We start from the raw sequence: 26,245 nt of genomic DNA on the forward strand, positions 1-26,245 counted from the left end.
TCAGTTATGGGAGGTTCCCAGAAAAAGCACAATAAACAAGGGTGCTTGTGATACGGATTTATTTATTTATTTATTTTGCCATTTCTAGGGCTGCCCCCACGACATATGGAGGTTCCCAGGCTAGGAGTCTAGCCACAGCAACGTGGGATCCGAGCCGTGTCCACGATCTACACCACAGCTCACAGCAATGTCGGATCCTTAACCCACTGAGCAAGGCCAGGGATTGAACCCACAACCTCATGGTTCCTAGTCGGATTCATTAACAACCGCGCCGTGACTGAAACTCCTGTGATACAGATTTAAATCATTGCCTTCTCCAATGATAGGTCTCTATAGATATTTGGTCATCCTCCTCTTTCAGGTACAGAGTTGGAGACGTGCTTACAAATGGAGATTTCCCTTACAAATGTTAATGTCTCTTACAAAAGGGCAACTGCTCCTTGGTTTTTAGAACCCTTTCCAGGTCCGCTATTTCTCAGAAAATAACTCACTGAACATAATTGATATCCCAAGGATACATTTTAGGGTGGCAAATCCTCCTCCATATGCTCATTTCTAGTTTCTTTCATTCAACACTGTGAGATTCATCCATCTGGTCATGTATCATGTAGTTGGTTCATTCTTGGTGCTGTATAATATCCCATTGTATGACTATACAATTGACTTATCTGTTCCACATTTTATGGATATTTGCATTGTTTCCAGTTTGAGGCTATTAGGAATAGTGTTACCATGAATACTTTTGGAGATGAAGAGAGAAAGGAGGCAGTGATTTTGGAACCAAAACACCTCTGATTTGAACCTGGCTAGAACCGAGACTGGAACTTGAACCCACAGTTTTTAAATTAGAATCACTCACTGGGCCTACTGAGGCTCAAGTTCTTTGTGTCCTCGGGATGCTAAAAATATTCAATGCATACTGTCAATCTAGGAAGCTCACTCAAGCTTTATTTATTCAGTTTTTATTGGGGCTTCATTATGTATGTATAATTAATTGACATGAGGCTGAATGGAATCCCCCTCCACCAAGCTCCCTATCACCTCTCTAGTTAGTCTTTCCAGTGTGGCTGGCCCCAGAGTCACCTCATTAACATAAAATATCAAGTGTGGTCCAAGGCACTCACTATGCATGACAAAGACACTCCTATCACAGGGAATATCCAAGTATTTAGAAACACCTCTGAAAGCCAGGACAATGACGAGACCACTCTTTTGGCAAGATCAAATTCCTCATTGCATAGGCTTTTCCCCCTTTTCTCCCTAAGACTCTTGGATTCTGATGTAACAGTAAGAGAGGAGTTGTCCCAATAATGATTGAGATCATCTGTCCAGTGGGAATGAAGACTCAAAAGAGAACTTAAGGTGATTTACAGAAAACAAAAATATACCATATCTCCTGTAGCAGAAGAGTGTTTTGAAGTTTAAACTAATGTGATTTTCATTATTCCTTTATAACCCCACATCACTCCCCTTAGGAAAAGGAGCAGAAAGAAAAGAATCATTTACTTTTGTGTTCCAAAATACATTTTTGAAACCCTTTGCAGAACGGGTATTTATGTGAGAAAAGATTTTGGATCACAAGAGCCTGAGTGGTTTTGAAACTGACAACACTTATGACTAGAATGTATCCAGAACCCAGACCCAGATTGGGACTTGAACCCATGGTTTTTCACTCACGCAGTGTCTGGGTTTACTGAGGTTCAGGTTCTTTGTGCCTCAGTACAGAAGGAATTCAGTGAGACAAAGTGACAGGCAGGAAATACATTTATTAAGACACATGTGAGAGATGCAAGCGGGCAGGCAAGGAGGCTCTGCCCCAAGGATTAGGTGGGCTACATTTTTATAATCCAAGGGAAGTGGGGAGTGGTAAAAGACCACCTCTTCCTCTTTCTTTCTTCACTAGCTCCTCTTTGGTATCCAGTAACAGAATATTTGACCCTGTGAGGTCAAACTATGACTGTCAAGATGCTTATTCAAGCATTGGGAACTTTGTCTAGATACTCATGTTGCAACAGAAGAAAGGGTGGGGGAAAATGTAATTGTAATGTATACGTGTAAGGATAACCTGACCCCCTTGCTGTACAGTGGGAAAATAAAAAAAATTATTAAAAAAAAAAAGAAAATTGAGAGGAATACAAAAAAAAAAAAAAAAGATGCTTATTCACATCAGCAGAAGGGCAGTCCTTAAACCCCTGCCTTTGGTCCTAATGGTAATGACCTGAGGTATATTTTGTGCTTTTATTTTTGGTAAACTGCTTCATTCTGACGGCTTGAGTGATTATTAACTTACAATAATCTCCCAAAGTTCCCTAGGTTTCCCTCTCTGGTCCCCTGTTGGGACTTTTTTTTTCCGCGGCATATGGAGGTTCCCAGGCTAGGGGTCGAATCAGAGCTGTAGCTGCTGGCCTACACCAGAGCCACAGCAACGCTGGATCCAAGCCGCGTCTGCAACCTACACCACAGCTCATGGCAATGCCTGATCCTTAACCCACTGAGCAAGGCCAGGGATCGAAACCGCAACCTCATAGTTCCTAGTCGGATTTGCTAACCACTGAGCCACAACGGGAACTCCAGGGTTCCTTTTTAATAGGCTCATTAAGAATAAGGGGAAAGGAGAGGATGATTCACCTACACCTATTAGATTTCTCTGTGGTTCCTTGCAGATGACTTCTTTATCTGCATCACTCAGAAAAGACCCTCTGGGCAGAGAATGTCCTCATGTACTTTGTAATTGTTTTGCTGTGAGCTCATTTTCAGTGGGAATTATCTTCCATGAGGGTCCTCTGTGTTCCTGGATGAGAAGGTGTTGCAATTGGATGGTTTAATGTTTGTCTCTGCTCTGGCCTTGCAAAATTCACAGATTCAAGCTCAGTTTCCACTAAGTTTCTCAGCAGAGAAGGCTCTAAGGTTGTTCAAACTTGTACCCACGCCCAGGCAGAGATAAAGGTTAGGGTTTCAGTTTCTTGCAGTAGCTCTATTTTCTCCCGTGTCCCAAGATGGGCATCCTGCTTCTATACATTCCACTTCTACTCTCTAAGGCCAAGGACACCTCTTTCTAGTGCTCACCTTTATTTAGAAAGCCTAGGTTTGGTTTCTTTTTCTTTTTCTTTTTCTTTTTTTTTTTGCTTTTTAGGGCCACACCCAGGGCATATGGAAGTTCCCAGGCTAGGGGTCAAATTGGAGCTGTAGCTGGCGGCCTACACCACAGCCAGAGCAACTCAGGATCCAAGCTGTCTCTGGAACCTACCCCACAGCTCTCGGCAGCGCTGGATCCCCGGCGCACTGAGCAAGGCCAGGGATGGAACCCGCATCCTCATGGATCCTAGTTGGATTTGTTTCCACTGTGCCACAATGGGAACTCCCTAGGTCTGGTTTCTTGATTTGACTGACTCTAATCTAGACTGCAGTTCTGTTCTTGTGTCCATAGCACAGCCTTTGAATTGTCTTCAGGCCTAATACTCCAAAAGTTCCTGGCTTCAATTCCTCCTTACTGCTTTTTTTTTTTTTCCCCTGCCACACCTGTGGCTTGTGGAAGTTGCCGGGCCAGGGATTAAACTGGCACAGCATCGATCCAAACCATTGCAGTCAAAATGCCAGGTCCTTAATCTGCTATACCACAAGGGAACTCCTCCTTCTCACTGCTTTGATTCTAACATTCCTTGTTCTTCTGACACACAGAGATTTGCTTTTGAGGTCAAGTATGTTTCATTTTCTTTTCCCATATTTATCTAGCACTTCTATGTGTTGGAAGTAGAAGGTGTCCAGTGTCTTGCAAGGCAACAATAGTTACCATGACATAAAGTAGCATAAACTCAGAGTGTCACCCTCTACACAAGGAAGACACATTTTTGGATGATGCAGAGTAGATTCGCTCTTCATAATCCATTCCAGAATAAGATCTTGGATTTGCTTTTAGGTCTCCCAAAGGCTTCCCAAAGCAAAAGAGCCCTCATAGAGGATTCCAAACCTCTGCTTCAAATGCTAAGGCTTTGTTTCAAGGTTTCAAAAATCTCAGGAACAGTTTTTTAGGCCGATCTCACGGTCCATGTGCCTGAGCTATTCTTTCCCTCAGAAATCACTAGGAAAACTCTTCTTAAACATATGGCCCAAGATGGGGGCCTATCCTTGACATGAGCAGAGGTAAGCAGCGTAAGATCTCTCTCATTTCTAGAGAAAATTAACCTCATAGGGTCACAGTTCTTTTCCTCTTCCTATATATATTGGCATACCCTTCTTGAAAGGTCATCTAATGTAGGGAAAGAACAAGGACTTTGAAGTCAAACATCATGTGTCAAAGAGTGATTTTCCAAAATTAAAAACATGCTTCTCAGAGTTCCCAGGTGGTGCAGTGGGTTAAGGAGCTGGTGGTGTCACTACTGTGGCTTTGGTCGCTGCTGTGGCATGGGTTCAGTCCCCGGCCTGGGAACTTCCACTTGCCATGAATGTGGCCAATAAACAAACAAAAACACAGCTCTCATACAAATACAGGACGGACATATGTTAATGATTTTATTCAATTCATTAATGAGGGGTTCAATAAGATGGTAACACTGGTTCGAAGAACATTTTGAGGACTGGCATATTTGTTGTCCACAAGGAAAGGCAGTGTGAAATAAGTTAGAGACAAAACTGGTTAATGTCCAAAGGACAGCAAAACTGTAACTTTGGGGTTGTAATTTCTATTGTACATAAAAGTTACCATATAACTTCAGAGTCTGAGCCCTTAATTAGTAGTAAATGACAATTGCATACAGATACATCTCCCAGATAATCCCCAGGTGATCCTGTCACCATTCCAAGATGGCATTGAAAAGTCAGGTAATCCAATTTTCCCCTTATTTCCCAAGTTTTAAATAATGTCTCTTAGCAACAGCTGGGACACCTGACTGTGCAATATAGCAGATTTTGGCAATTACCTAAATTCTCTGGGCCTCAGTTTCTTCATCTGTAAATTGGAGTAACAATATCTGTCTTGCCTGGTTATTGTATCTTTTCTTGCTCCCTCACTGAAGGAGACCAAGCAGAGATAACCGCTGTGTAGACTGAAGATGGGGTTTTACTCTCATGACTGGGAGCAGAGACCTGAGGGTACCAGGGTATGGGTCGGGAAATGGACCAAGGTCTGGATCACTGTATCTGAGGGATGGGAGCCAAGAAGGAAAACCAGCTGAAAATGAGCAGCAAATTTAAGGTGTAGCCAGAAACACAAGAAACCCAGAGATGAAGTCAGAACCTGTATCAGCCAAAGTCACACACAATTTGTTTTTTCATTTTAAACAAGAAGTTTATTTAAACGAGATGCTTGACTTGAAGGGAAAATTATCTATGATTCATTTCTTTTAAATTGATCCCTACTTAAAGACAGATCGCCCTACATGTAATAGCTATGTACAAAAAAGTTATAAAATTGTCCTTGGTTTTACAATGATAAATGAAAAACACTGAAATTCTCCAATAGAAAAAATATGCCAGGATGTTTATGTTGTTCATTTTTTTCCACTTTTTGTTTGTTTTGTTGTTGAGGAGGGGTGGTTGGCTGCACCCATGGCATATATAGTAAGTTCCCCAGCCAGGGATTGAATCCACATCACAGCAGGGACTCAAGCCACAGCAGTGACAATGTTGAATCTTTAACCCACTGAGCCACCAGGAAACTCCTTTATGTTGGTTTTTTTTAAACAGTGAGAGTAAAATAACTTGCTAGAATATAAAGATAAAATTGAATGAGCCTGCCACTAATGGAGAAAGGGGGTATTTTCACAGAACCAGTATTTTTTCCCCATCCCATCTGCATTTCATGTTGATCGAAATAGACCCTTGGCCATTCAGGTAAAAAAATTCAGTGTTCTTGTGCACATACACCAGTCGCTTTAGTATAATAAAGGAATGGGGAAGGGGAAAATGAAAAAAGAGAGAAAACTATACTGTACCTGTCAGATGTGGTGGAACCAAATTGTGGTTTTCTAATTAAGACTGTCTTCTTGGTCTGGAGGAACAGAATTCTGGAGTAAAGTAGCAGGTTCCCTTTTTAGCAGACACCTCCTGTCTGCTGCTGGAACACATCAATTGTATCTTCATCCTCCATTTCCAACTGTGCAGGTGTGTCTGCTCCGTTGATTGGCTGCCCATCAAATCAGAATCTGATCTGCCTAATTGACAAATCCTGTGGTTCACAAAAGGCTTTCATTAGTGCACTAAGAGGTGCCTCTTAGACTGTGCGACAGAAGCACCCAGCCTCGTCATCTTCAAATTAATACGACCGTTCTTCTCAGTGTTGACTCCTTTATTGGGCTTTTCCATTGCCAAGGGTGTGTGCCAGAGTCGCCTCAGCTGCTCCTTCACTGAAAAGGTACCACGTCCGCACCCAGTGAGCACTTAAGCAGAACCAGGAGTGGGAGAAGCCACACATAAATTCAGAAAAACACAGTTGGGGGAGAAAGGTGACTAGAGTGAATCTGAACCTGAGCCAGAGAAGGTAGTAGCATTTGTTCTGTTCAGTTTTGTCAGTAGTGTGGGATGGTCCACCCGTGGGGATGAGTATAGCCATGGGCAATGATTGGTGTAAATGTTAAGGAAAATTGCTACTGGGCACCTTGTTTAGCATCTAAAAATAGGTGCTTAATAATATTGATTATATACTTTTTTTCTACTTTTCTTTCTGTGGAGGTTGTAGGCAGAGCACTTTTGTTTAAAAAACCACGACGATAGAAGTCTCTATAATTTACTCGTTTAGCCTAGAAGATATTCTTATTACTGATGAAAACGAAGTAGACATCTGTTGTTTTCCACTGCTATGGAAAACAAGATGTGCCACTTGTATCTTCATTTAAGAGAGAACTTGTTCATCATTTGCATACAGCTCAGTCAGCTGACAGCCTCCAAATTCAATGTCTTCAGAAGGTGCCTCAGAACATAGTTGTGTGGCCCTGCTCTTGTGACTGAGCATCCTGTGACCATAAAGTCCTAGCCATTTCTGCCCAACATAGGTATTCACTAACAGGCAGTCTTTGTTCTGAGGTCCCTACTGGGTTGGCGGAGACTTTGTCAGATCTGCATCACAGCCTGAGGCACTCTCTGTCTGCTTCTCCTTTCTCCTCCATTTTTTTCATAGGGGTCTAATCTGCATCACAGTTTAAAGGCTTGCTCTTTTGCTTTTGCTTCCTCTTTTTTCATTTCCTCCAAGTGTCAAATAATCCCAATGAACTTTTAAGCACTACTTGCTTCCCAGGGGACCTGAACTGATACAGTTGTTACCAGAAGTGGTTTGAGAAAGCAGCAGACAGGTTGGGAATTGGTGACTGGTCACTTACCACCTGTTTGGCAATGAGGATGCCATCCTGGGTATTATGTAGGATATGGACAATGCCTGGCCTAATCTTGTGGTCTGATTGTTAAAACTTACACTGGTGGTGATTTGGGAGAAGGTTCTGATGGGAGGGGAATGTTCAGCCTGGTACGAGGATTTGAAAAGTCTGGGTATATTGAGTGGGAGTGATGTGACGGCGGTGAGGTGTGTGTGTGTAGGTGGGGTGGATGTATGGAGGGTGATGGGGGAATTGGCAGTACATATAAGAATAATGGAATTGTGGAATTTTATGATTGCTAATAAGTTTCAGTGACACCCTACAGAGAGATAATGAAAAACTGAGGACAGTTTGTAAACAATTGAAAAACGGGTGAGAAGACCAGAAGGCCTCTTTGGTAGTTTACAAAGAAGCCCTTATCTCCTGCAGTGGAAAAGCCAAAAAAGCTGAAGACAAAACTCAAGATTTAATCAATATATTCATAGACCTTCAAAAATGATTGAATGTTCAACTGGGACAATTTATTATGCCAAGGTCAGAGTCCTCTTTTGGGCTACCTGGGAATCTGACACATGGGATGAGGATGTGTGGGGGATGCACCCAAAAGATTTTGGCCTCCCAGTGTTAGAGAAACCAGATTTGGCCCAAGATGGAGTTGCTCATGCTAAGCCCATGTCAGCAAACCTAAACTTGATGAAGTTTCTATTAGTATGGCTCTAGAAAAGGAAGATCTGAGTTAACCAATAAGCATTTGTCTGCTCAGTACAAGTTACCTGACTTTGCTCCAGGACTTCCCTTTGCTCTGTGTAAGGGAAATAACTTGTGCTTTACCTATACAACAAATGCTCAGTATAACTTCCTTGATCTTGTTCTCTTTGGTCTTCAAGGGGAGCAGAATCTTCAATCCCCAAAATATGCCTCTTTAGCATAAGGATTATCTTGAGCTGATTATTTTTAAGAAACATGGGTGGGATGGGGAGGCATAGGAGAATCTCTGAAAGCAAAAGAAGTTATCCTTTGGTAACAGACATTTACAAGGGAAATCTTCATTTATAGTTTCTCTGTTCCAGGAAGAGCAGGATGACTAAATCTCTGGGAACTCTTATCAATGGAAAAGGCAACAGCTTACATCTACGTAACAATCTTACCCTTGTTTGCTGTGCTTTTCCTGGTCACCTCCCATAAGTGGCTCCCCCACTGCCAACATCTTTTGTCTTTAGCAGAAGATGGTATGTAAGGTGGTGGCTTGGGCCATCTAGGGGAGTTATTCATTCTTCCTGGCTAGCTCCCATATGTACAGGAGGTATACGTGTTATTAAACTTCTGCTTGTGTTTCTCCTATTTATCTGTCTCTTATTACGGTGTGGTCCAGGCAAGAACCTAGAAGGACAGAAGAAAAATTAGGTTAGCTTCCCTATAGTTGAGAAGGGAAAATATGCAGACATTTGTAGATGATTGGACAAAGGCTCTTAGATGATACTGATATGCAGGAACTCAGGGCATTATCACAGCCTGTTATTAGACTAGAGGTGTGTGTGGGGGGCAAAGTCTAGCTTACTATGTCTCCACTTTTAAATTTTTTTTTTTTTTGCACTGCCTGTGGCATGCAGAAGTTCCTGGACCTGGGATCAAGCTTGAGCCATAGCTGTGACCCTCGCCACAGCAGTGACAATGCTGGATCCTTAACCCACTGATCCATCAGGGAACTCCTATCTCTACTTTTTTAGTGGACCCACTTGGTAATCATTTTCCTTTTTTTTTTTTTTTTGGTCCTTTTTTTTAGGGCCGCACCTGTAGCATATGGAGGTTCCCAGGCCGGGGGTCCAATAGGAGCCATAGCCGCCGGCCTACACCACAGCCACAGCAATGCAGGATCTGAGCCGCGTCTGCAACCTGCACCACAGCTCACGGCAACACCGGATCCTTAACCCCCTGAGCAAGGCCAGGGCTTGAACCCGAAACCTCATGGTTCCTAGTGGGATTTGTTAACCACTGATCCATGACGGGAACTCCCAATTTTCCTAATCTTTGACTATCTAATTGTGATAGGCATACCTGGCGATTGATTTAACCTCCACACTGATGCTAGGCCTATGTGTAGGCTAAGAATTATTATAATGGGGAAGACCAAGTGGATGAAATACAATCCTTCTTCTACTCTTTACTCCCTCACCTTCATCCCCAGGAGCCAAAGTAGTAACTCAAAAGCAATATTGTATCCTAGGGGATGGTGTAGATTATTGCTATTAAGGATCTAAAAGGATGTCATGAATCCTTTAATTTGCTAGTCTGGCCCCTGGAGAAAGTGGATGGATCCTGAGGCATGATCATAGACCATCCACTCCATGATAGACCCATCCACAGAGCCATGCCAGACCTGATATCTGTGTTAGAGCAGATTAATATGTTGTCAGGTACATGATACGCAGCCATTGATTTGACAAATATGTTTCTTTCTATCCCAGTCAGTAAAGAGGATCAGAAACAGCCCTAGGAGTTCCCGTCATGTTGCAGTGGAAACGAATCTGATTAGGAACCATGAGATTGTGGGTTCCATCCCTGGCCTTGCTCGGTGGGTTAAGGATCCAGCATTGCTGTGAGCTGTGGTGTAGGTTGAAGACACAGCTTGGATCTGGTGTTGCTGTGTCTCTGGCGTAGGCAGATGGCTACAGCTTCTGTTAGACCCCTAGCCTGGGAACCTCCATATGCCACGGGAGCGGCCCTATAAAGACAAAAAGACAAATGAAAGAAAAAGAAAGAAAGAGCCCTAATTTGGCTGAAATAGGCAAACATATGTATTTACAGATATGCCACAAAGTTATGTTAACTTGCCTGTCTTCTGTAATATGACACTCCTAACAGATATGGGCAGTCCCACAGAATACCACATTGACCCATCACATTGGTGACATTATGCTGATTGGGAAAGATGAGGAATAAAATGGCTAGTAAGCTGGAGGCCAAGATAAGTCATACACACTTCAGAGTGTGAGAGATAAGCCCTATATTTTAGTATGTAAGAGAGACATTAACTTCAATTGGGTTTAAGCAATGTTTTTTGAGTTGCTGTCATATGTAGGTAAGCCTAATAGTGATACAGGATCACCTGCCTGAAATGATGTTTTAGAATAATTGATCTTAAGAAGTATTTCTCATGATAATTAGATAACAGAACTAATTAATTGTCTATCAATATCACTGTAAGTTCATGTCAATTAAAAAAATATGATTGGAGTTCCTGCTGTGACATAGCAAATTAAGGATTCAGTGTTGTCTCTCTGGCAGCTCGGATTTGATCCCTGGCCTGGGAACTTCCATATGTTTCGGTGTGGCCAAAAAATGAGAAAAAAAACTTCTACAGTATGAGTTAAAGGACATATTTTATTTATGTAATTTTTGTGCTTACAGTATTTTAAAATTATTTTACTTAAGCAATCTCTTAGGCAATAAGAAATTAGTAATAAGGGTTAACTTTAATATGATCCTCCAAGGCCACCTCTTCTGTATCTTATTTCGCATGGCACAATGTTGACCTGGTTAAAGTTTTGTTTTGTTTTGTTGCATCCCAACAGTACTTGTCAAACCAGAAACTGGAAGGGTGAGGCCCACATTTACCAAAACCTAGAACACAATTTTAATTTTCACTGGTCTGTTGTTAGAAATGAAAGGGGAAGTGGCACTCAAGCACTCAAGGCAATTTCAAGTAACAGCAGGAAATTACCAGTGGAATAAAGAAACTTCTGCTCCGGATTACTTTTCTCAACCTTTTAATCTCCCTCTCCAATTAGACTAATTAGACTTTAGGACAAGTCACTGTACACTTTTTTTTTTTTTTTTGTCCATCCCCATGGTGAGCGGAAGTTCCCAGGCTAGGGATCGAATCCATGCCACCCCTAGCCAGAGCCACAGCAGTGACAACTCCGTGTGTACTTTCTACAGAGCTCAAAATACCTGTAGTAAAATATATAGCACTGGCCTCAAGGGTATAGTCAATATTTTCCTAAGATATGTCACATTTCTTAACCACTCACAAAATGCAATTTATAATTAGTTTGTTGAGAAATTTTACATTTAAGCAAACATAGCTCTCTTAGGACAATGAGTTTGTGGAAAACAGCCCTGGCTGCCATCTGTCAGTTGAGAAGTTAAGGTTTCCAAAATGGATCTTTGAATAATAAAGATTGTTAAAACTGGTAAATACTAAAACAGAGAAAAACACAACCTCAGGCATACATAAAGTTTAAACTGAAATAGATTTTTCTGGAGGACAACTTAGGCAATATGTATTGAAGCTTAAAAAAGTACATTTATTTTATCTAAGCATCTTGAATTTTTATAAGTGTAATCACATAATTGAACAGATATTTATTAAATAAGATTTACTGTAGTTTTGATTATGACAGTTGAAATATTGGAAACAAATATATGACAGTAAAAGACTGGTTTAAAATTATGATACAAATGTATAATGAAATATTATAAGCAATTAAAGCATTTATTTAAAATATATAATGCATTAACATAAAAGCTGTCTATGATACTTGGACTGAAAATTCGATGTAACAAAGTACCATAGAGTCAATGAGCTCAATATTGTTTATTTTTTAGTTTTTTTTGTCTTTTTAGGGCCGCACCTGCAGCGTACGGAGCTTCCCAGGCTAGGGGTTGAGTCGGAGCTGTAGTCACTGGCTTACACCACAACCACAGCAATGCCAGATCAGAGCTGCATCTGCGACTTACACCACAGCTCACAGTAATGCAGGACCCTTAACCCACCGAGCAGCGCCAGGGTTTGAACCTGTGTCCTCATGGATACTAGTCAGATTCCTTTCCACTGAGCCACCACGGGAACTCCTCAATATTGTTTAAAACACAAACTTAGGAATTCCCGTTATGGCTTAGCAGGTTAAGGAACTGACGTTTCTGTGAGAATGCAGGTTTGATTCCTGGCTTCCGTCAGTGGATTAAGGATCCAGTGCTGCTGCAAGCTGCAGAGTAGGTCACAGAGGCAGCTCAGATTTGTGTTGCCATGGCTGTGTGGCTGTGATGTTTGCTGGCAGCTGAAGCTCCAATTCGACCCCTAGCTTGGGAATTTCCATATGCTGCATGAGTGGCCTAAAAAAGAAGAAAAGCCCCACAAACTTGTATATTTGTATGTATATGCATAGTAGATGTCTGGACATATATATACAGCAGAGAATATTAAATGACTATTTGCTAGGTGCTAGAAATATTTTATTCTTAAATATTGTAAACATACAAAGTTATGGAAACTAAAATAACAATACTTGTGAACCTAACACTTGGCTTTATCAAATGTTAACATTTTGCCATATTTGCTTCAGATACATTCTAAGTAATGAAATATCAGAGGCAAATGAAGCTGTCTGTATTGACCCCACCAGCCCATCTCTCTCTCTCCCTCCTCAAGTTAACCACTATCCTGAATTTGCCAAAATGTTATATCTTCCAGAATTATATATTATACATAATATAAATATTACAACTCCATACATGTATAAACATAACTAATATAGGTATTAATATATGTAATATGTCTTAGTTCTTGCATTTAAAAAACTTTATATAAATGTTACTATTAAGTGTGGATCCTGCAACTTCCTTTTTTCTATTTATAGTATGTTTTTGACATTTATACATATTGATAAATGCAGCTCTGGGTCTTTTTTTTTTCTTTTTCTTTTTGTCTTTTCTAGGGCCGCACCCATGGCATATGGAGGTTCCAAGGCTAGGGGTCAAATCGGAGCTGTAGCCGGCGGCCTACGCCAGAGCCACAGCAACTCGGGATCTGAGCCAAGTCTGCAGCCTACACCACAGCTCACGGCAACGCTGGATCCCCAACCCACTGAGCGAGGCCAGGGATTAAACCTGCAACCTCGTGGTTCCTAGTCAGATTCGTTTACCACTGAGCCACGATGGGAACTCCGTCTGGGTCACTTAAATACTTAATAGCATTCTAGTTTTTTCTTTTTTGACTGCACCTAGGCATATGGAATTCCCAGGCCAGGGATCAAATCCCATCCACAGCTGTGACCTACACCACTGCTGCAGCAATGCTGGATCATTAACCCACTGCACTGGGCCAGGGATTGAACCTACGCCTCAGCAGTGACCTGAGCTCCTGCAAAGACAATGCTGGATCCTTAACCCGCTCAGCCACAGAGGGAACGCCTAGCCTTCTCCTTTTTGATGTACCACAAATTATTCATTCATTAAACTATTTATGCAATATGGATTATTTCCAATTTTATATTGTTACAAGTAGTGTAATTCAAATCACAGATAGAAATTCTTTAGCATCTCTTTGTAACCATCTATGTAATATCTTTACACTATATTCCTAGAAGTAAAATTGCTGAGTCTACTTCTGTCCCATTGTCCCAATCTCATGGTTTATATAGTTTTATAATGAGGAGGGGTATTTCATAAAGAAAATCTCCTTTCCTTGATTGTCTTTTTTAAAATGGCTTTTGGCAATTGTTGGTTCTGTGTACCATGATAAGAACTTTAGAATCAGTTTCAGTTTCTGCAAAAATCACAGCAGATGAGAGAAACCAAAGCTGAGTATTTATACAAACATAAATCCCCCCACCTCCCACCTCCAACAGCAGCAATAAACATGTTAGAATTTTTTTAAGAATTGCATCAAGTTAACTGGTCTATTTTGGAAAAATTGTCATCTTTTCAATATTGTTTTCATATCTGTGGTAGATGACATAATTATTCAAAATATCTACTTCCTCTTTATAGGAGAACATCATATATCTACACACATTTGAGGTAAATTTTTGCCCTATGATTTCATTTAACCAAGTTGATGTGGAAAGCAACCTGCACTACTTTTTTATTACTTTTTTTTTCAGCCTCTACAAGATTATTTTTTTTGTATTATTATTTTTTTATTACTCAAATGAATTTATCACATCTGCAAATTGTATAATGATCATAACAATCCAATTTCACAGGATTTCTATCCCATAACCCAAGCACATCCCCCCACCCCCCAAACTGTCTCCTCTGGAGACGTAAGTGTTTCAATGTCTGTGAGTCAGCATCTGTTCTGCAAAGAAGTTCAGTCTGTCCTTTTTTCAGATTCCACATGTCAGTGAAAGCATTTGATGTTGGTGTCTCATTGACTGACTTCACTTAGCATGATAATTTCTGGGTCCATCCATGTTGCAAAAAATGCCAGTGTTTCTTTCATTTTAATGGCTGAGTAATATTCCATTGTGTATATGTACCACCTCTTCTGGATCCACTCCTTTGTCGATGGACATTTAGGTTGTTTCCATGTCTTGGCTATTGCAAATAGTGCTGCAATGAACATCGGAGTACATGTGTCTTTGCGAGTCATGGTTTTCTCTGAATAGATGCCCAGGAGTGGGATTGCTGGATCAAATGGTAGTTCTATGTTTAGTTTTCCGAGGACTCTCCATACTGTTTTCCACAGTGGTTGCACCAATTTACAATCCCACCAACAGTGTACTAGGGTTCCTTCTTCTAGACACCCTCTGCAGCACTTATTATTTGTAGACTTTTGGAGGATAGCCATTCTGGCTGGTGTAAGGTGGTACCTCAGAGTGGTTTTTATTTGCATTTCTCTAATAATAAGTGATGTTGAACATCTTTTCATGTGTTTTTTGGCCATCCGTATGTCTTCTTTGGAGAACTGTCTGTTTATATTTTCTGCCCATTTTTTTGATGGGGTTGTTTGTTTTTTTGATAATAAGATACAGAAGGTGTTTATAAATTTTGGAGATGAATCCCTTGTCAGTCGATTCGCTGGCAACGATTTTCTCCCCTTCTGTGGGTTGTCTTTTCATTTTGTTTAGGATTTCCTTTGCTGTGCAGAAACTTTTAAGTTTGATTAGGTCCCATTTGTTTATTTTTGTTTTTACTGTCAATACTCTAAGAGGTGGATCTGAGAAGATGTTGCTGTCATTTATGTCAGAGAATGTATGGCCTACGTTTTCCTGTAAGAGTTTTATAGTGTCTGGTCTTATATCTATGTCTTTAATCCATTTGGAGTTTATTTTTGGGTATGGTGTTAGGGAGTATTCTAATTTCCTTCTTTTCCATGTGGCTGTCCAGTTTTCCCAGCACCACTTCTTGAACAGGCTGTCCTTTCTCCATTGTATATTCTTGCCTCCTTTGTCATAGATGAGTTGGCTGTAGGTGCGTGAGTTTAACTCTGGGCTTTCTATCCTGTTCCACTGATCTATATGTCTGTCTTCGTGCCAGTACCATATGGTTTTGATGACTGTTGCTTTGTAGTGTAGTCTGAAGTCAGGGAGCCTGATTCCTCCAGCTGCATTTTTCTTTTTCAGGATGTCTTTGGCTATTCTGGGTCTTTAGTGCTTCCAAACAAACTTGAAAGTATTTTGTTCGAGTTCTGTGAAAATGTCCTTGGTAATTTGATAGGGATTGCATTGAATCTGTAGATTGCCTTGGGTAGTATAGTCATTTTGATAATATTGACTCTTCCAATCCATGAGCATGGTATGTCTTTCTATCTATTTGTGTCATCTTTGATTTCTTTCATCAGTGTCTTATAGTTTTCAGAGTACAGGTCTTTTGTCTCTTTAGGTAGGTTTACTCCTAGGTATTTTACTCTTTTGGATGCGATGCTAAACGGGATTGCTTCCCTAATTTCTCTTTCTGCTCTTTCATTGTTACTATATAGAAATGCCGTCAATTTCAGTGTATTAATTTTGTATCCTGCGACTTTTCTGAATTCAAGGATGAGCTCTAACAGTTTTCTGGTAGAGTCTTTAGGATTCTCTGGGTACAGTATCATGTCATCTGATGATAGTGATAGTTTTACTTCTACCTTTCCAATTTGGATTCCTTTTACCTCTTTTACTTCTCTGATTGCTGTGGCTAGGACTTCCAGAACTATGTTGAAGGGTAGTGGCGAGAGCGGACATCCTTGTCTTGTTCCTGATCTCAGTGGGAATTCTTTCAGCTTTTCACCATTGAGAATGATGTTTGCTGTGGGTTTGTCATATATGGCCTTGATTATGTTGAGGTAGGTTCCCGCTATGCCCACTTTCTGAAGGGTTTTTCTCAGAAATGGGTGTTGGATTTTGTCAAAGGCTTTTTCTGTGTCTATTGAGAGGATCATATGGTTTTTATTCTTCAGTTTGTTAATGCGGTGTATCATACTGATGGACTTGCAGGTATTGAAGAACCCTTGCATGCCTGGGATAAATCCCACTTGATCATGGTGTACAATCCTTTTAATGTATTGTTGGATGTGGTTTGCTAGTGTAATGTTGAGGATTTTTGCATCTCTGTTCATCAGTGAAATTGGCCTGTAGTTTTCTTTCTCTTTTAGTGGTATCTTTGTCTGGTTTTGGTATCAGGGTGATGGTGGCCTCATCAAATGAGTTTGGGAGTATCCCTTCCTCTGCAGTTTTTTGAAAGAGTTTCAGAAGGATACGGGTTAGCTCTTCTCTAAATGTTTGATAGAATTTGCCTGTGAAGCCATCTGGTCCTGGACTTTTGTTTGTTGGAGATTTTTTAATCACAGTTTCAGTTTCACTTCTTGTGATTGGTCTGTTCATCTTTTCTATTTCTTCTTGGTTTAGTCTTAGAAGATTGTACTTTTCTAAGAATTTGTCCATTTCTTCTAGGTTTTCCATTTTATTGGCATCTAGTTGCATACAGTAGTTTCTTATGATCCTTTGTATTTCTGTGATGTCCGTTGTTACTTCTCCTTTTTCATTTCCGATTTAATTGATTTGAGTCCTCTCTTTTTTTCTTGGTAAGTCCGGCTAAGGGTTTATCAATTTTGTTGATCTTTTCAAAGAACCAGCTTTTCGTTTCATTGATCTTTTCTGTGGTTTTCTTCCTTTCTAGTTCATTGATTTCTGCTCTGATCTTTATGATTTCTTTCCTTCTACTACCTTTAGGTCTTGTCTGTTCTTCTCTCTCGAGCTGCTTTAGAAGTCAAGTTAGCTTGTTTATATGAGCTTTTTCTTGTTTCCTGAGGTGGGCTTGTGTTGCTATAAACTTTCCTCTCAGAATGGCTTTTGCTGCAGCCCATAGGTTTTGGAGTGTTGTGTCTTCGTTGTCCTTTGCTTTCAGGTATTTTTAAACTTCCTCTTTGATTTCTTCAGTGATCCATTGTTTGTTTGGTAGCATGTTGTTGAGTCTCCACGTGTTTGTGGTTTTCGCAGTTTTTTTCTTGTTGTTGATTTCCAGTCGTATAGCGTTGTGGTCGGAGAAGATGCCTGATATGATTTCAGTTTTCTTAAAGTTACCATGGTTGGATTTGTAGCCCAGGATGTGATCAATCTTCGAGAATGTTCCATGTGCACTTGAGAAGAATGTGTATTCTGTTGCTTTTGGATGGAATGTCCTATAAATACCTATTAGGTCCATCTGGTCTAATGCTTCATTCAGGGCCTGTGTTTCCTTATTGACTTTGTGTCTGGATGATCTGTCCATTGCTGTAAGTGGGGTGTTAAAATCTCCCACTATGATTGCATTATTGTTGATTTCTCCTTTTAAGGTTCTTAGCATCAGATAAGATAAATGGGATTGGCAGCATCTTGGGAGCCCTCGAACACGGGTTTGATCCCCAGCCCGATACAGTGGGTTAAGGATCCCGTGTTTCCGCAGCTGTGGCTTGGGTCACAACTGCAGCTCGGATCTGATTCCTGGCCCAGCAACTCCATATGCTGTGGGGCAGCCAAAAAAATATTTTTTTTTATTGACAAAAATGCTGTCACCCGAGCCTTCAGCAGCATAATCTCTTTGCAGTAGTAACAGCAAAGATCACTGATCATAGATCACCATAACAAATATAATAATGAAAAAGTTTGAAATATTGCAAGAATTACCAAAATGTGACACAGAAGTGGTATGAGCAAATGCTCTTAGAAACAAGGCACCAATAGTTGTGCTCAATTGAAAGTTGCCACATACCTTTAATTAGTAAAAACACAAATGCAAAGTGCAGTAAAGCAAAGCAAAGTACAATGAGATATGCATGTATCTGGTTGGTGATTTATCTTTATTCTGCCTGGTACTCAGTGTACCCTTTTTTAAAAAGTGGGAACTTGGAGTTCTCTTGTGGTGCAGTAGATTAACGATCCAATGTTGTCACTGCAAAAAAAAAAAAAAAAGAAAGAAAAGTGAGGACTCAATTCTTTAAATACAGGAAAATTCTCAGATGTTACTTCCTCACATATTGCCCTTTTTGCTATTTTCCCCTTTCTCCTCTCTTCTTCTCTAAGTCTATCAGACATATTATGTAACTTCACAATCTATTTTCTATGTCTCTCATCTTCTCGCTGACCCTATTGTAGGAAAATGTACGTAACAAAAAATTTACTTACCATTTTAACTACTTTTATTTCTTTTCTTTTTTTTTTTTTTTTGTCTTTTTGCCATTTCTTGGGCTGCTCCCATGGCATATGGAGGTTCCCAGGCTAGGGGTCTAATCGGAGCTGTAGCTGCCAGCCTATGCCAGAGCCACAGCAACTCGGGATCCGAGTTGCATCTGCAACCTGCACCACAGCTCACGGCAACGCCGGATCGTTAACCCACTGAGCAAGGGCAGGGATCAAACCCGCAACCTCATGGTTCCTAGTCGGATTCGTTAACCACTGCGCCACAACGGGAACTCCTATTTTTCTTTTTATGGTCATACCCATGGCATATGGAAGTTCCTGGGCCAGGGATTGAGCCTGCACCTCTGTAGCTTCCCGACCTGTTACAGGCAGATTCTTAATCTGCTGCATCACAGCGGAAACTCCTTTTTTTCCACTATAATTTTATTTTACTTTTTATTTACTTGTGTATTTTTGGCCATGCCCATGGCATGCAGAAGTTCCCAGGCCAGAGACCCAACCTGAGCCACAGCAGTGACAATTCTGAGTCCTTAGCTACTAGGCCACCAGGGAACTCCATTTTAACTACTTTTAAGTGTATAATTCAGTGGCATTGTGCTCACAATGCTGGGCAACCATCACCACCATCCATCTCCAGAATTTTTCATCATCCTAGACGGAAACTCTATATCTATTAAATAATAACTCTCCATTACTTCCTCTCCATAACTCCTGGTAACTTCTAGTCTTCTTTTTTCTCTATGAACTTGCCTATCCTAGATATCCAATATAAGTGGAATTATACAATATTTGTTTTTTTGCATGTGGCTTATTTCACCTAGCATAATGTTTTCAAGGTTCACTCATGTTGTAGCACGTATCAGAATTTCCTTCCTTTTTAAGGCTGAATAACATTTGCTGTACGTATACACTGTACTTTGTTTATCCATTATTTGTTCATACACATTTGGTTCATATACTCTTTGGCTATTGTGAATAATGCATAAGCAGAAACAAATATCTAAGTCCCTGCTTTTAATCCTTTTGGGTATATATTGAGAAATGGAATTATTGCATCATATGGTAATTCTATGTTTAACTTTTTGAGGAACCATCAAAGTGTTTTCTACAGTGGTTGTAACATTGTACATTTCACCCATAATGTACAAGGTTTGCAATTTCGATTTCCTCACATTCTCAACAGCACTTATTTTCAGTTTGTGTGTGTTTGTGTGTGTGAGAGAGAGAATAATCATCCTAATCTGGTGAAATGGTATTTCATTGCAGTTTTGATTTACATTTTCCTAATGACTAATGATGTTTACCAGCTTTTCATGTACTTAATGGCCATTTGTACATCTTATTTGGGGAAATGTCTATTCAGATCCCTTGCTCATTTTTTTGTTGGGTTGTTTGCATTTTTTCTTGTTGAATTGTAGGACTCTTTATATATTTTCTCTGATATATTTTATCTTTCTGTGTTGCATTCTTTGTGTTTTTTTTAAACTTATAATGATTTTTATTGTTCCCATTATAGCTGATTTACAGTGTTCTGACAATTTTCTGCTGCACAGTGTTCTGTCAATTTTCTTCCAGTCACACATACATGTACACATTCTTTTTTCTCACATTATGCTCCATCACAAGTGACCAGACATCTGTGTTGCATTCTTTGTGAAGCCTTCAGCACTATCTTCCAATGAACTAGTCCCTTTGTTACATGGGTTCAACTTGTCCCATTTCTTTTCAGTTGCTATAATGTCTCATTTCAGAGAGTGTACTTTTCCTCTCAAAATTCTGTTTGGATATTTATTATATCTTTCATTTCTCTTCTCACTATGCTCATATTTTCCTTTAAATACTTGAACATAGTAGTAACAGCTCTTTTAGAGTATTTACCCACTAAAGTCATCATCTCTGTCATTTCTTTCTCTCTCTCTCTTTTTTTTTTTTTTGGCTATGTTGTGCAGCAGCTTGATGTGAAATCTCTCAGTTCCCAGACCAGGGATTGAATCCTGGCTGCAGTGGTGAAAGCACTAAATCCTAACTACTAGACCACCAGGGAACTCCCACTTCTGTCATTTCTGTTTCTGGTGACTGATGTTTTTCTCCTGGTTATGAATCATATCTTCCTCTTTCTTTGTCTAATGATTTTTGATTGGTTGCTGAGCACTGTGATTTTACATTTTGGGGTGCTAGGTCTTGTTTTTCTTTAAAGAATTTGGGTATTTTACCAGCAGGCATTTAAATTACTTATAGATTAGCTTAATCCCACTGAAACTTGTATTTAGCTATATTAGGGTGGATTTAGAATAGCCTTTACTCAAGGGCTAGTTTAGCCTCTCTAATTAAAATGTAATTCTCCGAGTTTTTCATTGAAAGTCTGGATGTTCAACATGAAATTTCTCTAGCTGCCCAGAATTTATTTTTATTTATTTATTTATTTATTTTGCTTTTTAGGGCCTCACCTGTGGCATATGGAGGTTCCCAGGCTAGGGGTCAAATTGGAGCTACAGATGCTGGCCTACACCACAGCCGCAGCAATGCCACATTCAAGCCGTGTCTGTGACTTACACTGCAGCTCATGGCAATGCCAGATCCTTAACCCACTGAGCGAGGCCAGGGATCAGCCCCTTATCTTTATGGATACTAGACTGGTTCATTACCGCTAAGCCACGACAGGAACTCCTAAATGCCCAGAATTTAAATATCTCAAAATCCTGTGTGATTTCTGGGAATTATTCAGGTTGTAGCTCTAATTTCTCTTTTGCCCTTACATCAAGTATTTTCACTCAATGAGTGTGTATCCTAGTATTCAGCACAGATTCAATGGTACCCCGCAATTTGTTTTTGGAGCTATTTCTCTGCACATCTCCCTCTTCCCTGGTCCTCTAAGTTGGTTCCACAACTTCCAGCCCTTTAAGTCTTCCTGAACACTTTGTCTCTTGGATTCATCCATACCTCTCTGCTATACTTGGAATTCTGCCTCACAGTCTGGAAATGGCTTCTAGGCAGAAAACTGAAGTGATTATGTGATTTACTTTATTTGTTTGTTTTTCCTTATGTTCTTATGATCCTGTACTGCCTGTTGTCCAACATCCAAAAATTATTATCCTGTATATTTTGACCAGTTATATTGTTGTTTACAGTGAGAGACTATGTTGAGTACAGTTATTCCATCATGGCTAAGAGTGGAAATCTCAGCCTTTGAGTTGTTTGTTCTTTATTTCCTTCTTTCTTTCTTTCTTTCTGGCTGCACCCATGGCATGTGGACATTCTTGGGCCAGGGATCAAACATGTGCCACAGCTGTTATCAGAGCCACAGTAGTGACAATGCTGGATCCTTAACCCACTGAGTCACCAGGGAAATCCTCAACATTGAGTTTTTAAAGCCACATTTCCTCCTGTACAACTTGCATATAAAAATAGAATAAAAAACACTTTTCCTGTTGTTCAGGTATGATGCCTACTTGGGGAAATTCATGGAAGTAGGGGTTCACTGTGGCTCTCCTGAGTTTCTGAGAAATATGTTTGGAGAAATTAAATTTGAAAATGATCAGAGGTTTGTTTGGAGACCTTGGAACAGTTCCAGGAGCAATTAGGGGAGAGAGGGTATCTAATATAATAAATGCCATCGATATTCTGCCCAATATCCTCTTTGCTTACCTGAGTCACTTGAAGTTATGGCCACTGCCAGTAAGCTGTAGCTTCCAACTGCAAAGTGTCTGTATATCTCTACTCTTTCTTTTGGCCACACCCATGGCACATAGAAGTTCCTGGGCCAGGGATCAAACTTGTACCATAGCAGTGACCCAAGCTGCTACAGTGACAACACTGGATCCCTAACCCACTGAACCACCAGGGAACTCCCTTTTTTTGTCTGTTTGTTTCTTAGTGTTTGGACTGTTTGCTCTACTTTTTTTTTTTTTTTCTGCCAAGGTCTTTCTCTAGCACTACAAAAGCTATGTGGGGCAGCTGATGGCCCTAGGGAAAATTCTGAGGCAAGGAGTAATGGGAGAAGCTGAATAAATTCCTCAGTGTCTTCAACCTCCAATGGAACCAAAAATTATTATAGGGTGTCATCATCAAAGTGTAGCAGGGAGATACAATTAGCCCTTCTCTTTTCCCTTTACTCTCTTTATGGTAATACTTTATTTTTCTTTAAGGCTGCATTTGATTTTTTTTTTGTCACATTCTTATTTAATATGTAAGGCAAAATTTACCTTTAACAACTTTTTCCTTATTTATAATAAGAGGCTGGGTCTTAGTAGGTAAGTATGTGGTATTTTTTTTTAATTTTCTCACTGTACAGCAAGGGGGTCAGGTTATCCTTACATGTATACATTACAATTATATTTTCCCCCCACCCTTTCTTCTGTTGCAACATGAGTATCTAGACAAAGTTCTCAATGTTATTCAGCAGGATCTCCTTGTAAATCTATTCTAAGTTGTGTCTGATAAGCCCAAGCTCCCGATCCCTCCCACTCCCTCCCCCTCCCATCGGGTAGCCACAAGTCTCTTCTCCAAGTCCATGATTTTCTTTTCTGAGGAGATGTTCATTTGTGCTGGATATTAGATTCCAGTTATAAGTGATATCATATAGTATTTGTCTTTGTCTTTCTGGCTCATTTCACTCAGTATGAGATTCTCTAGTTCCATCCATGCTGCTGCAAATGGCATGATGTCATTCTTTTTGATGGCTGAGTAGTATTCCATTGTGTATATACACCACATCTTCCGAATCCAATCCTCTGTCGATGGACATTTGGGTTGTTTCCATGTCCTGGCTATTGTGAATAGTGCTGCAATGAACATGCGGGTGCACGTGTCTCTTTTAAGTAGAGCTTTGTCCGGATAGATGCCCAAGAGTGGGATTGCGGGGTCATATGGAAGTTCTATGTATAGATTTCTAAGGTATCTCCAAACTGTTCTCCATAGTGGCTGTATGCATTTGATTTTTATTTAATTAATGAATTTATTTTTTTGTCTTTTTAGGGTCACACCTGCAGCACATGGAAGTTCCCAGGCTAGTGGTTGAATTGGAGCTACAGCTGCCAGCCTACACCACAGCCATAGCAACGCGGGATCCGAGCCGCGTCTACGACCTATGCCATAACTCAAGGCAACGCCAGATCCTTAACCCACTGAGTGAGGCCAGAGATTGAACTCGAGTCCTCATGGATACTAGTAGTGTTCATTGACTGCTGAGCCACAGCAGTGGCTGAAATTGATTTTTAAAAATCAGATTATATGAGGGTAAAACTATTCAAAATAGAAGGAAGAGGCATAAAATATCAAGCAATGTGTGTCCAAATACCCTAGGAATAGCCTGATACATCATCAAGAGTGAGAAAGGATTAGGAGAAGCTTCCCCAACTCATAGAGTCCATTTGATATTTACCGGCCACCTTATTTATGATTTCAAGTTCAATGCTCCACATTTCCCCCTTCATTTTAATTCAAAACCATGGACTGTTGGGGCTGTGACCCAAATATATTAATAGTGTGGTCAAAGTTTTTTAGGAAGTTGTCTTATAACTAATTATGTATGACACAAGAAGAAAAATGAAGCCTAAAACTCATTTTGATGCCTAGAAGAAAAATCAGCTGCTATTATAGCTAATGCAAATTTCTGCAGAAGGGAATCATGCCCCAGAGAAAGAAGGTATTTTGTTAAAGAACATCATGTTCAAACAACTGTATAAATTCAGATTTTAAAATCATTAATTGTGAACCGCTTCGTTTTTCCTTTTTTTCTAAAAGTTTGGAGAATAGTAAGTTCAAATTAAGAAGATACTATCCGTTATGAAGACATTAGTTGAAATATAACCTTTTATTTTTAAAGAGCCTTAGAGTTTTCAACGAACTTTTTTTTCCCATCTCACTCTCTTTACAGCATCCTAAGTGAAGTAGAGCAAGAGGTTTATCCAGAAACAAAAAGGTAAGAAGTTCCCACTGTGGCACAGTGGGTTCAGGACCTGGCATTGCCACAGCTATGCCATAGATCACAGCTGTGGTTCAGATTTGATCCCTGGCCCAGGAACTTTCCTGAAAAAAAAAAAAAAGAAAGAAAGAAAAACCAACAAGGTAGGTAAGAATGCATGATGATTTAAGAGCAGTTCCTGCCCCAGACCAGGTACTGATTCTATTAGGGTGCAGACAGAGTGCAACTTGGAGGGTAAATGACAGATTTAGAGATCAGCGAGCGTCCCTAAGAGAGTACTGGGGACTGGCCCCACGTCTCAGGAATGGATCTGGGGTGGGAGGGCGGTAGGGAGTGATGCAAGCCATTGACGTGTTTTGGGGGAGTTTGAGGGGGGAAGGAAGTGTGACACACATCTCAGACATAGCCAGGAGATTGCAAGCCTCTAGGAGAAGCTTTGCATTTGTCAAGGCTCCAGAGCAGAGGCAACAACACTAAAAGAGGACCCCCAGTAAATGTCCCTGATGTCAGCCTCATGCTTGTCACCCTGCTGTGGGGAATGCAGCTGAGTGTTGTTGTTGTTGTTGTTTTAGTTGTACCTTTCACATTTAGGTCTTTATTTATTTGGCCTTTTTGTCTTTTTAGGGCTGCACCCATGGCATATGGAGGTTCCCAGGCTAGGGGTCCAATCAGAGCTGTAGCCACCAGCCTACGCCAGAGCCATAGCAGCCTGGGATCTGAGTCTCATCTGCGATCTACACCACAGCTCATGGCAATGCTGGATCCTTAACCTGCTGAGCAAGGCCAGGGATTGAACTCTTGTCCTCATGGATGCTAGCTGGGTTCGCTAACCACAGAGCCACGATGGGAACTCCCCAGATGAGTGTTTTTAAACCTCTGAGAGTTTGAGAGAGTACCAGTAGGCCTGAGGGTGCCCGGGGGTAGGAGGAAGAAGAGTCAGAATTGTGTCTTGGTGACCATAGGCCACGATGGGATTATGGACTTAAGCAATGAATGCTAGAACTCATTGACAAAGATCAGATTAGAAAGCTAAATTTTGATGAATTTTGGTAAAAGATTGGATTTCTGTATTTAGAACCCTCTTCATATTAAAGTCTGATTTGTAATAAGTTGCTCAGAAAGACCCTAACTTATTTCTGAGGAGAAGGCCTGGGGTATACTAAGCTACTCAAAAGAGTCTGAGTTTCAAGCCGAAAATAGCTGAGTTCATTCAAATTGGCAAGAATGGGTTTTTTTTTTTTTTTGCTTGTTTTTCTTTTGTTTGTTTTTTAGTGGCTGTAGCTGGAGCATATGGCAGTTCCCAGGCCAGGGATTGACTCTGAGCTGCAACTGCGACCTATGCTCTGGCTTTAGCAACTCAGGATCCTTAAGCCACTGTGCTGGGCTGGGGAGTGAACCCACACCTCTGCAGTGACCCTGAGCCACTGTAGTCAGGTTCTTAAGTCACTGTGCCACAGCGGAAACTCCAAGAGCCAGTTTTATACTGCTAACTGCCTTAGAGGCTCAATAGCCAAATTGGATATAGTTAAGCAGAAAGGGAGAAAGTTACATTTCATAGGTTATTTGAAAGTTTAATTATTTATTTCATTTTATTTAATTTATCTTTTGGCCACACCTGTGGCATGGGAAATTTCCCA

General features: G+C 40.4%; 1 pseudogene; it reads right to left on the reverse strand.

Moving 5' to 3' along the window:
* Positions 5,961–24,105, reverse strand: LOC110257667 (annotated as a pseudogene).

The sequence above is a fragment of the Sus scrofa genome, chromosome X (assembly GCF_000003025.6).
Source record: "Sus scrofa isolate TJ Tabasco breed Duroc chromosome X, Sscrofa11.1, whole genome shotgun sequence".
NCBI classification, from domain to species: domain Eukaryota; kingdom Metazoa; phylum Chordata; class Mammalia; order Artiodactyla; family Suidae; genus Sus; species Sus scrofa.